This window comes from Dendrobates tinctorius, unplaced genomic scaffold, assembly GCF_039654945.1.
Source record: "Dendrobates tinctorius isolate UK_male_01 unplaced genomic scaffold, ASM3965494v1 ptg000133l, whole genome shotgun sequence".
Taxonomy (NCBI): Eukaryota; Metazoa; Chordata; class Amphibia; order Anura; family Dendrobatidae; genus Dendrobates; species Dendrobates tinctorius.
In genome coordinates, this window is record NW_027361801.1 from 37227653 (window position 1) to 37245630 (window position 17978).

A 17978-nucleotide genomic window follows, 5' to 3' on the forward strand; every position below is an offset into this window, starting at 1 on the left:
TGGAGCAGGGTCCCGGGATCGCTGCTGGAGGAGGCAAGAGTGGCACGTTGCTGCAAGCCACAGGCTGGGATGAAGGATGTTCCGATGTGCGCCGCTGTGGATGAAAATGGCTGAGGTGCTCTATGGTGCCTGGGGCCTCCGCTGGCATTTTGTGAAAGCCCAGAGCTCCCTGCACATCTATTACTGCGATGCAGTGGCGTCCGGGAAAATGGCCACCGGGGTTGCGCATGCTCCACCACAGCAACCACCCCCGGTAAGCAATAAGATGCATGGATTATAACAGGCACCACAATTTTTCCTATTTTTCTCAAAATTTGGGGCGCATCTTAAAACCTGCAAAATATGGTATGTAATTAAACTCAATATATGACAAACATATAGAAATATGTTGGCTCCTCTAGAACAGTGATGTTTTGGGCCTGTTGCTGGGCAGCAAGGACTTTCAAATACCTCCAAAGGTTTTCTATGTGGTTGAGAGCTGGAGACTGGCAAGACCACTCCAGGACCTTCATATGCTTCTTACAAAGCCACTTCTTTGTTGCCCTGGTGGTGTGCTTACAGACAGTTCCTTACAACAAAACTAGTGAAAGGGAATCTGTCATGTCTGATAATGCTCTTAACCTTCAGATATAGAGTTAATCTGCAGGTTAATAGTGTTATGAAGGTGCTCTGATGCTGCACTAAAAATGAAGAACTTAAAGAAAATGAACTTTATTTCTCCTGGGAGACACAAGGTTTCAATAATGCAGGCATAGCCGTGGTAATTACAGTCATCATTCACATCACTGAGAAAAACAGCTTTGTCAGTGGCCATAATTGACAGATAGCTGTGCACTGCAGTGCATCAATGCAGGGCTGATTGTCAGTTGTGCCCAGAAGTTTGCTTACAGCTGCCACTCTCAGTGTGGTGAACGTTGACTGTAATTGTTCTGGCCATGCCTGCATTACTGAAAGTAAGTTGCTCTCATGAGAACTAAAGTTCATTTTCTCTCAATACAATGGCCAGGCACCTATGAAAACTTCTAACTTTCACAATAACTTTATATCCGCAGGTTAATTGTGTTATCGGACATGAAAGGTTCACTTTGATTGAAAATGGACAACAATAGACTGCTTTAAAAATTATTTTGTTTCGACAGTTGACAGTCAAAAATGGAGAGAGATTATTTCTCTATAATTTCAACACAATTTAACACTATTCTCAATTGAGGATGTCACCAAGCTAAATCTCCATTAGTAAGCAAAATATTTAATAAGCAAGGAAACCTGGGGTGTATAGTCATCAACTTAAACTCCTTAATAAAGTGTGGAACTTCTGAGTAGTCACCAACAGATGGACTTGTTGTTTTGCTGCACCATCTAGGAGCTCATGATTCCACAGCATTATCTCCTTCCCTACTCTTTAGCTGGGAATCCCATGGCATTACCTCCCATTCCACTCCTCACTACAAAATTCTGCAGCACTACCTTACTGCCCGGTGATCCTCAACTTAGAAATCTGCAGCATTACCTCAACCCCTCTCAACTCGTCAGCCAAGCACATAGTTATCGTTGAGCTCAGTGACACTGACACAGAGGCTTTAGTGCTAGAGGGAGCACAGGAGCAGTGCCTGCTTCTCTTACACTTCTATGCAGATGCCCAAGCCCTCAAGGCTTGGATGTAGTCACACCCCATAAGAGCAGGATAATGAAGACCCTGCCCAATAGCTATCTTCTCTGATTTTCTGTTTCTGCTGAGCTTAGCTTAATGCATTTTCCCCTTTTTGATGCATTTTTTTTCCAAAAAATAGTAGAATTTTGTATTTCTTTTTATTTTTATTTTTTACAAATGGTTAGATTCAACACTAGAGTTGAGCGATACCGTCCGATACTTCAAAGTATCGGATCGGAATGGATCGGCCGATCTTAAAAAAAAGTATCGGTATCGCCGATTCCGATACCAGAAGTCCCATTCAAGTCTATGGGACTTCCGGTATCGGAATAAGAAAAATCCTGTTTTTCCCTTGTACAGCCTCTCTGGGGTCTGTACGGGCCTTTCGGGGGGCTGTGCCGGCCTGCCAGGGGGTCTGTGCAGGCTCCGGTGGTCTGTGCCGGCCTGCCGGGGGGCTGTGCAGGCTCCGGTGGGCTGTGCCGGCCTGCCGGGGGGCTGTGCCGGCCTGCCGGGGGGCTGTGCAGGCTCCAGGGGGCTGTGCCGGCCTGCCGGGGGGCTGTGCCGGCCTGCCGGGGGGCTGTGCAGGCTTCGGGGGTCTGTGCAGGCATCGTCCGATGGGACTACAAGTCCCATCGGGCGATGCCTGCTACCATGACAGTGATTGACACATTAGCCAATGATGGGACAGTAGTAGTCCCATCATCCGGCTAATGTGTTGAATGTAAAAAAAAAAAAAAAAAAATTACATGCTACATACATGCTACATATATACTACATACATACTACATACATACTACATGCATGCTACATACATACTACATGCTACATACATACCACATACATACTACATACATACTACATGCCACATACATACTACATATATACTACATGCATGCTACATACATACTGCATGCTACATGCATGCTACATACATACTACATACATACTACATGCTACATACATACCACATATATACTACATACATACTACATACAATACATTCATACAATACATACATAGACATACAGTACATATAACATAGAGTAACATACTTACCAATACTTGTCACATTGTTCCCCGAAGCCATTGTCTTTTACGGAATAAATATTAACATAACAAACCACAAAAATACTCACCCACGATCCGAAGCAGTCCACGAGTGTGTCCCACGACGATCTTGGGTAGAGAACTGCAGCATCAGCTGTTGCTGCCGTTCTCTACGGGCTGCAGGAATCCAATGACGGAAGGTAGGTATCCTTCCGCACTGTATTCCTCCGCCACTTAAAAAAAAAAAAAGTCCCTAGTCTCACTTTATGCCATTGCTGCGTGGGAAATTCCCACACAGCAATGGCATAAAGTGAGACTAGGGACTTTTTTTTTTTAAGTGGCGGAGGAATACAGTGCGGAAGGATACCTACCTTCCGTCATTGGATTCCTGCAGCCCGTAGAGAACGGCAGCAACAGCTGATGCTGCAGTTCTCTACCCAAGATCGTCGTGGGACACACTCGTGGACTGCTTCGGATCGTGGGTGAGTATTTTTGTGGTTTGTTATGTTAATATTTATTCCGTAAAAGACAATGGCTTCGGGGAACAATGTGACAAGTATTGGTAAGTATGTTACTCTATGTTATATGTACTGTATGTCTATGTATGTATTGTATGAATGTATTGTATGTAGTATGTATGTAGTATATATGTGGTATGTATGTAGCATGTAGTATGTATGTAGTATGTATGTAGCATGCATGTAGCATGCAGTATGTATGTAGCATGCATGTAGTATATATGTAGTATGTATGTAGCATGTAGTATGTATGTAGTATGTATGTGGTATGTATGTAGCATGTAGTATGTATGTAGCATGCATGTAGTATGTATGTAGTATGTATGTAGTATATATGTAGTATGTATGTAGCATGTAGTATGTATGTAGCATGCATGTAGTATATATGTAGTATGTATGTAGCATGTAGTATGTATGTAGCATGCATGTAGTATATATGTAGTATGTATGTAGCATGTAGTATGTATGTAGCATGCATGTAGTATGTATGTAGTATGTATGTAGTATGTATGTGGTATGTATGTAGCATGTAGTATGTATGTAGCATGCATGTAGTATGTATGTAGTATGCATGTAGTATATATGTAGTATGTATGTAGAATGTAGTATGTATGTAGCAGGCATGTAGTATGTATGTAGTATGTATGTAGTATGTATGTGGTATGTATGTAGCATGTAGTATGTATGTAGCATGCATGTAGTATGTATGTAGTATGCATGTAGTATATATGTAGTATGTATGTAGCATGTAGTATGTATGTAGCATGCATGTAGTATATATGTAGTATGTATGTAGCATGTAGTATGTATGTAGCATGCATGTAGTATATATGTAGTATGTATGTAGCATGTAGTATGTATGTAGCATGCATGCAGTATGTATGTAGTATGTATGTAGTATGTATGTGGTATGTATGTAGCATGTAGTATGTATGTAGCATGCATGTAGTATGTATGTAGTATGCATGTAGTATATATGTAGTATGTATGTAGCATGTAGTATGTATGTAGCATGCATGTAGTATATATGTGTTATGTATGTAGTATGTATGTATATATGTGGTATGTATGTAGTATGTATGTAGTATGTATGTGGTATGTATGTAGTATGTATGTAGAATGCATGTAGTATATATGTAGTATGTATTTAGCATGTAGTATGTATGTAGCATGCATGTAGTATATATGTAGTATGTATGTAGCATGTAGTATGTATGTAGTATGCATGTGGTATGTATGTAGCATGTAGTATGTATGTAGCATGCATGTAGTATGTATGTAGTATGTATGTAGTATATATGTAGTATGTATGTAGCATGTAGTATGTATGTAGCATGCATGTAGTATATATGTAGTATGTATGTAGCATGTAGTATGTATGTAGCATGCAAGTAGTATATATGTAATATGTATGTAGCATGTAGTATGTATGTAGCATGCATGTAGTATGTATGTAGTATGTATGTAGTATGTATGTGGTATGTATGTAGCATGTAGTATGTATGTAGCATGCATGTAGTATGTATGTAGTATGCATGTAGTATATATGTAGTATGTATGTAGCATGTAGTATGTATGTAGCATGCATGTAGTATATATGTAGTATGTATGTAGCATGTAGTATGTATGTAGCATGCATGTAGTATATATGTAGTATGTATGTAGCATGTAGTATGTATGTAGCATGCATGTAGTATGTATGTAGTATGTATGTAGTATGTATGTGGTATGTATGTAGCATGTAGTATGTATGTAGCATGCATGTAGTATGTATGTAGTATGCATGTAGTATATATGTAGTATGTATGTAGCATGTAGTATGTATGTAGCATGCATGTAGTATATATGTGTTATGTATGTAGTATGTATGTATATATGTGGTATGTATGTAGTATGTATGTAGTATGTATGTAGTATGTATGTGGTATGTATGTAGTATGTATGTAGCATGTAGTATGTATGTAGCATGCATGTAGTATGTATGTAGTATTTTTTTTTTTTTTTTTAACATTTAACACATTAGCCGGATGATGGGACTACTACTGTCCCATCATTGGCTAATGTGTCAATCACTGTCATGGTAGCAGGCATCGCCAGATGGGACTTGTAGTCCCATCGGACGATGCTTGCACAGACCCCCGGACATCAGCACAGCCCCCCGGCAGGCCGGTACAGACCCCCACAGGGTGCACAGACCACCGGCAGGCCGGCACAGCCCCCCGGCAGGCCGGTACAGACCCCCACAGGGTGCACAGACCACCGGCAGGCCGGCACAGCCCCCCGGCAGGCCGGTACAGACCCCGGGCAGTCCACACAGCCCCCCGGCAGGCCGGCAGAGACCCCCGGAAGGCCCGAAATGACGGCGCATCATGATGCGCACACACCGAGCATCATGATGACGTCAGGCTGTCAATCAACTTTGAACTTCCGATTCCGATGCCGACTTCCGATATTGAAAAAATATCGGAAGTCGGTATCGGAATTCCGATACAGCAAGTATCGGCCGATACCCGATACTTGCGGTATCGGAATGCTCAACACTATTCAACACGTAAAATTTCAATAGTGTTTTTGATGCCTTTTTTAGGTTACCCATAAAATCCTACATATAAAGAATGTATAAAAACGTTCACAGTTCAATAGCACTTTGTTTTTAAATGCAAGAGTTTTCTTGAAATCACATCCGCTTTGCTTGATCTATTAAATGAGTCAGATTTTATGCACGAAGAAATGCAATGGGGAAAAAAACAGCAATTACAGGACCTGAGGACCTGGTTTTATTAAAGTGGAATGTGAAGGGAAATATCTTGACAACACAATTAAGCACTTTCAATAGCATGTTCTCGCCCACACAAATGAGAACATTTTCTAAGTTTGTGCATCATTCCGTGACCAAAAACAAATTTCTCCTCTATGTCAAGCTGTGACAAATATAAAGCAAAGAACAAAAAATAACTTTTTAAATGCCTAATAAAAAATATAATAAGTCACAAAAAACACAATACAAAATGAAGGTGAGAGGATGAAGAATTATTTTCCCGCAACACATTGGTTTAAGGGAGGATAAAAAGTACAGAGGCATATCGAAACTTCTAATTGTCTCTCCCAAGCTAAGCACAGCAGACAATAGGCTGGGTTCATATGTTTTTTATATTATATTTTCAGAATCACAATAAAATCTTTGCAGTTTTAGAGTGGCTGCATTTAAAAAGCATTGCGACCTCAATACGTGAATAAGAAACCAAGCAAAAGTGTAGTTTTAAAATAATCAGTAGGGCGCCTTCATCCTCAGTCACCAGGAAGCCCAGCACCATCCCCTTTAGTGCTGATACCATTATATTTCATGACAGTTTAATATTGAAATGTATGTATTTAAAGTATAAACTGACACTTTACGCTTTAGACATTTTAAAATACTTCTTTGATAGGACACTTAACATCTTAAAAAGGAACTTCTATGACAACCATTTAGGTTGTCTAATCTTAAAAAGTACCATGACTGATCAAAGTGGTTAATGAAAAGATCTAATACGTTCTTTAGGTATACCTGCTTATTAAAACCACAACAACATGAAACTAAAGATTGCCTGTGGCATTATTGCGACCTCTTTGATTTTTTTTTCTCATTTCATTCCCAAGAAAAACCCTTTAGTTAATGTCAGACTCAATGGAGCAATCATTCCATATGCTTCCTGTGCATAAGCAAAATTATTTTTCAGAGAAATCAATCCTGAATAAAGGGCTAGGAATTCACCTCTATCAAAGGAAGATGACATCCCTGAAGCTTTCAATATTTGATTAAATAAAAAATGAACTTAAATGGTGCAGTTTCCCAGGCCTCATGCAACTTACAATAGGAAGTTAGAGAAAATAGTATAATAAAATTGTAATCCCAACGACTCTTCGCTCCTTTGATCTTACATTCTATTTTACTGTCAAAAAATGCAGCCAGGGTTGTAAGGCGACTCATGCTGAAGTAGAATTTTAAAATTAAATGGACAGTTGTCGCCTCAGAGGTAATTTACTCTTGAACTGCAGGTGAGTCAAATTTGACAGACATGAGTCCATGCTGCAAGAGAAAACTATTGGGGAGTGACAGACCATTTTATTTTCCAGCTGCAGTTTTTGAGAAATGTGCAATACATATATGCTTTTGTTCATGTGTATTAGACAGCTAATTTATTTATGTCTATACAGTGGCTTGCAAAAGTATTCAAACACAACCCCCCTTCGGCATCTTTTTGTGTTTTGCCACCTGGCAATCTGGAATTTCCTTTTTTTAAGGATTTGCATTAGTTTAGTTCATGCAAAGAACATGCCTACAACTGAGAACGTTTGGTTTTCTTGTTATTGTGACGCAAACAACAAATAGGACAAAATAACTGAAAACTTCAGTGTGCATAACTATTCATGCCTCTAAAGTTAGTACTTCGTAGAGTCTCCTTTTGCAGCAATTACAGCTGCAAGTCACTTTGGAAAAGTCTTTATGAGCTTTGCACATCTTACTCATGGGATTTTTGCCCATTCCCCAAGGCAAAACTGCCCCATCTTCTTCAAGTTAGATGGTTTCCTCTAGTGAACATCTATTTTCAAGTCAGACCACAGATTCTAAATTTGATTAAGGTCTGGGCTTAGACTAGGCCACTCTAAAAACATTTACACGTTTCCCCTTTAACCACTTGAGGGTTGTTTTAGCAGTAGGCTTTTGGTAATTGTCTTGTTGTAAGATGAGCCTCCTTCTCAGTCTCAAATCACTCACACTGCTCAAGAATGTCTCTTTATTTTGCATCTTCTATCTTAACCCTCTGATCGGACCATTTTCCCATTCCCTGCTGCCAAAATATATTTCCACAGCATGATGATGCCACCACCATGTTTTACTGTATGGATGGTGTTCTTGGCATGATGAGCTATGTTGGTTTGGTGCAATAGCATTTACCTTTGAGGCAAAATAATTCAATTTTGGTCAAATCTGACCACAGTGCCACCCTCCATACATTTGGGGAGTCTCCCACATGTCTTTTGCAAAGTAAAAATGAGACTTACAACTTTTTTTTGCAAGTAAAGACATTTTTCTGCCCACTCTTCCATAAAATCCACCTCTATGGAATGTACAGCTTATTGTTTTCATATGGACAGATACGCCATTCTCTGCTTGGAAACTCTGCAGGTTCTTCAGCCCCCACCACCAAACATCTCAAAAACTGCCACGCACCAGCCTGGGATGGATGTGTGGGGGGTTCGGGATTTCACAAAATGTCGGCGGAGTCCCCGCACCACCAAGCATCTGCGAAACTGCCGCCCATCAGCATGGGATGAGACTCCTGGTCAGTACATCTGGACTAAAGACACCCCCCCATTTTCCTCCAAAATTTTTTGGGAAAAAAGTGTGTCTTATTGTCTGAAAAATATGGTAATATTAACAAAGCAAACTTCAAAATATAATATGAAAGTTAACGTAACCGAGGCATTAAAATTATAAAATTATCATCCAAAACAAACTTGACACATGTATATATGTATATATATATATATATACACACTATATATATATATATATATATATATATCTTACTATATATTTATATATTTTACTGATTACAGCTGTGTTCAAAAGTTTACGTACCCCGGCATAATTTTTGTTTTCTTGGCCTTTTTTCAGATAATATGAATGTTAACACGAAGACTTTTTCTCCATTCATGGTTAGTTGTTGGGAGAAGCCATTTATTGTCAAACTGCTGTGTTTTCTCTTTTTAAATCAGAATGACAACCCAAAACATCCAAATGACCCTGATCAAAAGTTCACATACCCCATTTCTTAACACCGTGTATTGCCCCCTCTAATATCAATGACAGCTTGCTCACTAGCGATCTCGCTATGTGAGAAGGGGGCTTTAAGGTTGTCACCTTTAGTAACCATTCAAACCCATTGGTGTCAACTTCTGTGCTTGTTATCAGGCCAAAATCACCATGGTATGTGAACTTTGATCTGGGACATTTGGATGTTTTTTGGTTATCATTATGATGTAAAAAGAGAAAACACAGTAGTTTGATAATAAATGGCTTCACCCAACCAGTATTCATGAGATGAGAAAAAGTTTTGGTGATATAATTCATATTCTCTGAAAAAAAGGCCAAGAAAGCAAAAATTCTGCTGGAGGATGTAGACTTTTGAGCACAACTGTATATATATACTGTACACTACACATTTTCATAAAAAACAGCATCTCTACATGTCTGACAGCCATTCCATTCCAGTGTCAGTTGAATTCCAACCAGAGTACACCTCATTCTACTTAATGTGCTTCTGATTAGGTGATCACCTGAACCAAATCTTATTTAATGAAGGAAAGTATAAAAAAAATCCCTGCTGTGGTGTTCACAATCCTCTTGCAATAGGACAAGCTGGATGGCAAAACAATTGCTGGTAATATCCCAAAAGTAATAAGAATGAAAAAAAACTTTTAACCATGCCAAAGGAGTTGAAAAGAAAAGTCTTGAGTGAGGAAAAGAAGAGCTCAATTCTGCCTTTACTATTAGAGGCAAAAAACAGAAAAAAAAAGTGTTTCAGCTCACCAGACATTCATCCAATTGAGGCTACTCCAGAGTAAGTGAATTGCGTGCACGGACATGGAGATTCTGAGCCGACTCTCAGGTGAATGAACCATATACACAAGCAGAGGGATGTCCAGTCACCAGCAAAATGGAGTATTGGATAGAGGAAAATTAGGCTATGATATTAACCCCTTTACCCCCAATTTTTTTATTTTCCTAAGGGTAACAGGAGAAATTGGACCCCAAAATTTGTTTTGCAATTTGTCCTGAGTAGGCTGATACCCCATATGTGGGGTAAAACACTGTTTGGGTACATGGCAGAGCTTGGGAGGGAAGGAGCACCGTCTGACTTTTTCAACGCAGAATTGGCTGGAATTGAGATGAGATGCCATGCTGCATTTGGAGAGTACCTGATCTGCCCAAACAGTGGAAACACCCAATTCTAACTCAAACCCTAACCCCAACACACCCCTAACCCTAATCTCAGCCCTAACCCTAGCCCTAACCCTAACCCTAGCCCTAACCCTAGCCCTAAACCTAGCCCTAACCCTAGCCCTAACCCTAGCTCTAACCCTAGCTCTAACCCTAGCCCTAACCCTAGCCCTAGCCCTAACCCTAACACTGGCCCTAACCCTAATGGGAAAATGGAAATAAATACATTTTCTTTTAATTTTATTATTTTTCCCTATCTAAGGGGGTGATAATGGGGGGTTTGGTTTACTATTTATAGCGTGTTTTTATGTTTGGCAGCTGTCATACGCTAAAAGACGCTTTTTATTGTAAAAATAGTTTTTGCATCACCACATTTTGAGAGCTATAATTTTTCCATATTTTGACCCACCGAGTCTTGTGAGGTCTTATTTTTGCTGGACGAGTTGACGTTTTTATTGCTACCATTTTCGGGCACGTGACATTTTTTGATCGCTTTTTATTCCGATTTTTGGGACGCAGAATGAACAAAAAATGGCATTTCAAGAATTTCTTTTGGGGGGTGCGTTTACACCATTCCACGTGCAGTAAAATTGATAAGGTGGTTTTATTCTTCGGGTCAGTACGATTACAGCGATACCTCATTTATGTCTTTTTTTATGTTTTGGTGCTTTTATGCAATGAAAACAATTTTATATAAAAAATAATTATTTTTGCGTCGCTTTATTCTGTGAACTTTAACTTTTTTATTTTTTTCACTGATGACACTATATGGCAGCTCGTTTTTTTGAGGGACAAGATGACGTATTCAGCGGTACCATGGTTATTTATATCAGTCTTTTGATCACACGTTATTGCACTTTTTGTTCGGCGGTATGATAATAAAGCATTATTTTTTGCTGTGTTTTTTATTTTTATTTTTTAAGGGGTTCACTAAAGGGGCTAACTAATGGGACAGTTTTATAGGGCCGGTCGATATGGACGCGGCGATACTAAATATGTTTACTTTTATTGTTTTGTTTTGTTTTTATTTCCAAAAATGAACTTATTAGGGAATAATTTTTTTTTTTATTTATTTTGCGATTTTTCATAAATTATTTTTACACTTTTTTTAACTTTACCATACTGTCCCAGGGGGACATCACTGTTATGTGACAGATTGCTGATCTGTCACATCACAGATCGCTGTGACAGATCAGCGATCTGTCACAGGCAGTGCTGGAGGCTTCCTCATGCCGGCGCTTTGCAGGCATGAGGAAGCAAGCTCCCTGCATGCCCCCGCCACCATTTTGGATCCGGGGACCTGCAGGGGAGGAAGCCCCCGCAGCAGTGCTGCACATAGCGCTGCTGCGAGGGTCTCAGGGAAGCACAGAGGGAGCCCCCGGTACACTGCAATCGTGTTTGATCGCAGTGTGCCAGGGGTTAACGTGTCGGGGGTGGTCCGTGACCACCCCTGACACATAGTGCCGGGTGTCAGCTGTGATAATCAGCTGAGACCTGGCCGCGATCAGCGGTGCTCCCCCCCGTGAGCGCCGTTGATCGTGCTAGACATACTATCCCGTCCAAGGGCATAGGGGCCCGGGTTCCATGGACAGGATAGTACGTCAGATGGCAGAAAGGGATTAAAAATCTTTATCCTTAATTGTAATTCCATAAAAACATCTTGCTACGCCATTTCAGACCACACCAGGTCCTTAGTCATGGCAAATAACAATACATACACAGACAAAATTTATACAAAAAGGAAGGAGGTATAAAGTATAATACATCCAATCATGATAAGACTACAATTAACACAATTATTACAAACACATGTGTCTGTATAAAGTCACATAATATACAAATAAAACATATATATACATTGTGCAACAGCAAAAAAAGGTAGAAAAAATAAACATATAAGGTTCCATATATATATAATGCAGTATATAATTATGCAGATGGTAAATGGATATAGTATCAGGAAAAATAGCTTCCTGTGTGTATATTCACAAAAATTCTCATCGCTCTCACTGAAAAAGAAAGATTACAAAATCAATCAATAGCTTGGCATTTCACAAGATTCCCAATATTATCTAATCAGATTTTCCAGACACAGATGCAGAAGGGGAAAAAAAAATAATTCCCTGCAAATCTGTCAGTTTAATTCCTATAGACTAATAATAATATAGGAGGTCTGTCTTATAGTTCCAACCTGCTGGGGAACTTTTATTGAGTATTGTTATCCAATACATTTCCCGAGCCCGCAATAGCGCTACTCTATCTCCTCCCCGATAGGGTTTTTTTTTTATACATTCAATAATACATGCTGACAATGCTAATATAACCCCTTGGTGCATTTCCAAAAAGTGTCTTGAGACACCTGAGAGGGAATTTTTTTTTTTTTTTTTTTATCTCTGAAGCAGGTATAGAACCCGCAATATGTACAGCCTGTCTAGATTTAAATCTGCGACAGGTTGAGCCAACATATTGTAGCTTGCTGAAATAGGTTAAAACAAACTACAAACTTGGTGTTGCAGTTTAAAAATGTGAGAATATTATATTTTTTGGCTGAATGCATTGAAGAATAAAACAGTGATTTCATGACAAATTTGCAGACGTTACATCTAGGAAGGCCGCATTTGAAGCAGCCTTGTACATCGAACCAAGTAAGTATTAAATGTACTCGGGGAAAATTTATTGGATAATGTCTTTGATTTCCTACAGTTGTGGCCAAAAGTATTGACACCCCGGCTATTTGTCAGATAATACTCAGTTTCTTCCTGAAAATGATTGCAAACACAAATTCTTTGGTATTATCTTCATTTAATTTGTCTTAAATGAAAAAACACAAAAGAGAATGAAGCAAAAAGCAAAACATTGATCATTTCACACAAAACTCCAAAAATGGGCCAGACAAAAGTATTGGCACCCTCAGCCTAATACTTGGTTGCACAACCTTTAGCCAAAATAACTGCGACCAACCGCTTCCGGCAACCATCAATGAGTTTCTTACAATGCTCTGCTGGAATTTGAGACCATTCTTCTTTGGTAAACTGCTCCAGGTCCCTGATATTAGAAGGGTGCCTTCTCCAAACTGCCATGTTTAGATCTCTCCACAGGAGTTCTATGGGATTCAGGTCTGGACTCATTGCTGGCCACCTTAGAAGTCTCCAGTGCTTTCTCTCAAACCATTTTCTAGTGCTTTTTGAAGTGTGTTTTGGGTCATTGTCCTGCTGGAAGACTCATGACCTCTGAGGGAGACCCATCTTTCTCACACTGGGCCCTACATTATGCTGGCAGCAAAATTTGTTGGTAGTCTTCAGACTTCATAATGCCATGCACACGGTCAAGCAGTCCAGTGCCAGAGGTAGCAAAGCAACCCAAAACATCAGGGAACCTCCGCCATGTTTGACTGTAGGGACCGTGTTCTTTTCTTTGAATGCCTCTTTTTTTCTCCTGTAAACTCTATGTTGATGCATTTGCCCAAAAAGCTCTACTTTTGTCTCATCTGACCAGAGAACATTCTTCCAAAACGTTTTAGGCTTTTTCAGGTAAGTTTTGGCAAACTCCAGCCTGGCTTTTTTATGTCTCAGGGTAAGAAGTGGGGTCTTCCTGGGTCTCCTACCATACAGTCCCTTTTCATTCAGACGCCGACGGATAGTACGGGTTGACACTGTTGTACCCTCGGACTGCAGGGCAGCTTGAACTTGTTTGGATGTTAGTCGAGGTTCTTTATCCAACATCCGAACAATCTTGCGTTGAAATCTCTTGTCAATTTTTCTTTTCCATCCGCATCTAGGGAGGTTAGCCACAGTGCCATGGGCTTTAAACTTCTTGATGACACTGCGCACGGTAGACACAGGAACATTTTGGTCTTTGGAGATGGACTTGTAGCCTTGAGATTGCTCATGCTCCATCACAAGTCCTCAGACAGTTCTTTGGTCTTCTTTCTTTTTTCCATGCTCAATGTGGTACACACAAGGACACAGGACAGAGGTTGAATCAACTTTAATCCATGTCAACTGGCTGCAAGTGTGATTTAGTTGTTGCCAACACCTGTTAGGTGCCACAGGTAAGTTACAGGTGCTGTTAATTACACAATTTAGAGAAGCATCACATGATTTTTCAAACAGTGCCAATACTTTTGTCCACCCTCTTTTTTATGTTTGGTGTGGAATTATATCCAATTTGGCTTTAGGACAATTCTTTTTGTGTTTTTTTCATTTAAGACAAATTAAATGAAGATAATAATACCAAAGAATTTGTGTTTGCAATCATTTTCAGGAAGAAACTTAGTATTATCTGACAAAATTGCAGGGGTGTCAATACTTTTGGACACAACTGTAGCTACAAATCTATCTCCTTCACTCAACACAGACACCATTTTTTTATCCTGTTGTAATAACGGAAGATTTCATTTAACTATGGCCGCAATGTCATTAAAATCTGTAGAGTAAGGGGTAGAAAGAACAATTGGTATAGGGGAATCATTCCCAGTAGTTCACTTATAAAGGCAATCATTATAGGACTTCTGATTACAAATGGATTCAGCATGCTTTATCACATTTTTTGAATAACCCCTTTGTTTGAATCGTTTAGAGATTGAATCACATTCAGATTTGAAAGCTTCCACTGTAGAGCAGGCTCTTTTGGCTCTAAACAATTCCCCTATTGGAAGATTTTTAATTCAATAGAAGAAAAGAAGGGCTCAATTCTGGCTTTACTAGCAGAGGGACACAGTGAGCATCATGTTGCCTCCATCCTTAAAATTTCTAAGACGGTAGTCCATTACAACAAGGGCAAGCAGCAGACATTTGGGACAACAAAGCTACAGACCGGCAGAGGGCGAAAATGACTCTCCACTGACCGGGATGACCATCATCTTATTCAAATGTCACTCACCATCCACAGGATGACATCAAGTGACCTACAAAAGGAATGGCAAATGGCAACTGGGGTGGAGTGCACGGCAAGAACAGTTCGTAACAGGCTCCTAGAGGCAGGGCTCAAGTCATGTAAAGCAAGAAAAAAGTCTTTCATCAATGAGAAGCAAAGGAGAGCCAGGCTGAAGTTTGCCAAAGACCATAAGGATTGGACCATAGAGGACTGGAGTAAGGTAATCTTCTCTGATGAGTATAATTTTCAACATTGCCCAACACCTGGTCATCTAATGGTAAGACAGAGACTTGGAGAGGCATACAAACCACAGTATCTTGCACCCACTGTGAAATTTGGTGGAGTATTGGTGATGATCTGGGGATGCTTCAGCAAGGCTGGAATTGGGCAGGTTAATCTTTGCAAAGGATTTATGAATTAAGCCGCATACAAGGTTATCCAGTAAAAACAGTTGATTACTTCTGCTCAGGCAATGTTCCCCAACTCTGAGGACTGTTTTTTTACATCAGGACAATGAACCATGCCACACAGCTAGGTCAATCAATGTGTGGATGAAGGACCACCAAATCAAATCCCTGACATGGCCAGCCCAATCTCCAGACCTGAACCCCATTGAAAATCTCTGGAATGTAATCAAGAGGAAGATGGATAGTCACAAGCCATCAAACAAAGAAGAACTGCTTAATTTTTTGTACCAGAAGTGGCGTAAGGTCACCCAAAAGCAGTGTGAAAGACTGGTGGTAAGCATGCCAAGTTGCATGAAAGCTGTGATTAAAAATCATGGTTATTCCACAAAATATTGATTTCTGAACTCTTCCTCAGTTAAAAACATTAGTATTGTTGTTTCTAAATGATTATGAACTTATTTTCTTTGCATTATTTGAGGTCTGCAAGCACTGCATTTTTTTGTTATTTTGACCATTTCCCATTTTCAGAGAATAAATACAAAATTTAGTGCTTGGAAATTCGGAGACATGATGTCAGTAGTTTATAGAATAAAAGAGAAATTTAAATTTTACTCAAAAATATACCTATAAAGAGAAAAATCAGACAAACTGAAAATTTTGCAGTGATCTCTTAATTTTTGCCAGAGCTATATATCTGCAACCTAAATAAAGCAACAAGAAGTTGAATATCGCTCTATAGCCTGAACATGTGTTGTGGATAATAGCCATTGCAGCAATGTCAATACATTGTAATGATACAAATATTATATATAGCTCAAAAAATCTGCAGGGTTATTAACGAAGAAAGAGTTTAAGCACCTCTAAAAACTTACATTGTCTCCAGAGGAAAGCATTTTTTTTATTTGCTGCATGTACACTGCTTAAAATAAATCCAATTGTGTTGTGCATTGTTTTTGAAAGACGTAACTTAATGAAATATAAATGTTAAATTGCTGAAAGGTCAGGCAGCTCCACAGTGGTTGATACGAGCATATGTGCGTATATAAATATTCAATGATATTTTGCTTTGTTTAATGTTTGCAGTATAAACCAGAGCAATGAATGTGTCTCTTTCTGTGAATAATGTTCACTTTACTCCCTGGTTTATATTGATCATTCCAAATGTAACTTAGAAGTATCAGAACTCTTGTATGTGTAGCACCGTTATTGCCTCTTATTCATTCAAGTCTTACAATTCTGCAGCATTATAAAAATAATGTCCAGGCATAGAGCTAAAAATATAATGTTACTATTAAGTTTTTGTACAGCAGAGAGGGTCAGGGAGCTTCATCGTAGTATTAATTGTAGTCAACTGAGGCTTGATCTAATAAAAACTAGATGCTGATCCTGCCGGTGAACACAGCCATGATAGAGGAAGAAATGGATCTCTCCAGCACACAGGTTAGTGAAAAATTCTTTATTTAGGCATATTTAAGCCATGTTTGAAAAAATGGATAGTGGATCAAAAAACACCTGACGCGTTTCTGGTACTGCATTTTCCCTGTTTTTAAACATGGCTTAAACATGCCTTAATAAAGAATTTTTCACTTTCCTGGTTGGTGAGCCGGAGAGATCCTTTTCTTCCTCTAAGTTTTGTACCTTTGTCTTAAGTTGCAGTTAAAAGATGGCAATTTGAATTATGAATCATTGGGACCAATATTTTACAAGAAACAGTCAGCGTGATTTATAATATACAGCAAAGAAATTGCTTTAATGGTGCTGTAACACACACTAAATTGAGACCTTTAGTGAAAAAATCGACTTCATGCTTCTTGTTTAATCACCATTTGAAGCCTTCTGCTTACTAGATTTTGGTGCTCAGGGACTAGACTGTACACTGGGTCAGTGATTCCGGGCCCCTTCGCCTGCCTCCAGTCTGTGAATGACCGGTGCCCTCAATTTGAAATATCATCATTGACCTGTCATTCAAAAGCCGGAAGCAGGTGGAGGGGCTGAGGAGTCACAGACATGGAGGACAAGACCCAATGCAGTCTACACCATAAGCAGTAAAATGTAATTAGAAGAAAGCTTCAAATGGTCATTAAAGAAGAACAACACAGCAGATTTTTTCACGGTATCCAAGAAGTATCATTTCTCCTTGCGGAGAATGACATGCTAAGCATGTCGAGGTGAGGAGACTTAAAGCCGTAATGCTCCTCTGGGAAATATGCAAATTATGCAAATTGTCTCTTCAGAGAGGAAGAGGACTAGAACTCTAGTGCCACCTATTGGAAGTAGCAATCCTAAAAGTCAATGTCGACCATTTAACAAGCCTTGTTACATGACTTAGGATAAAAGCCAAGCCAGAATCTCAATTTGCAGGCACTGTGTTTCGGGGTACTGCCCCTTGTCAGTTCAAAGTGTGAGATCTGGTTTGGCTGTGTGAGAGGCGTCTGACTGATATCCAAGAAGTATCATTTCTCCTTGCAGAGAATGACATGCTAAGCATGTCG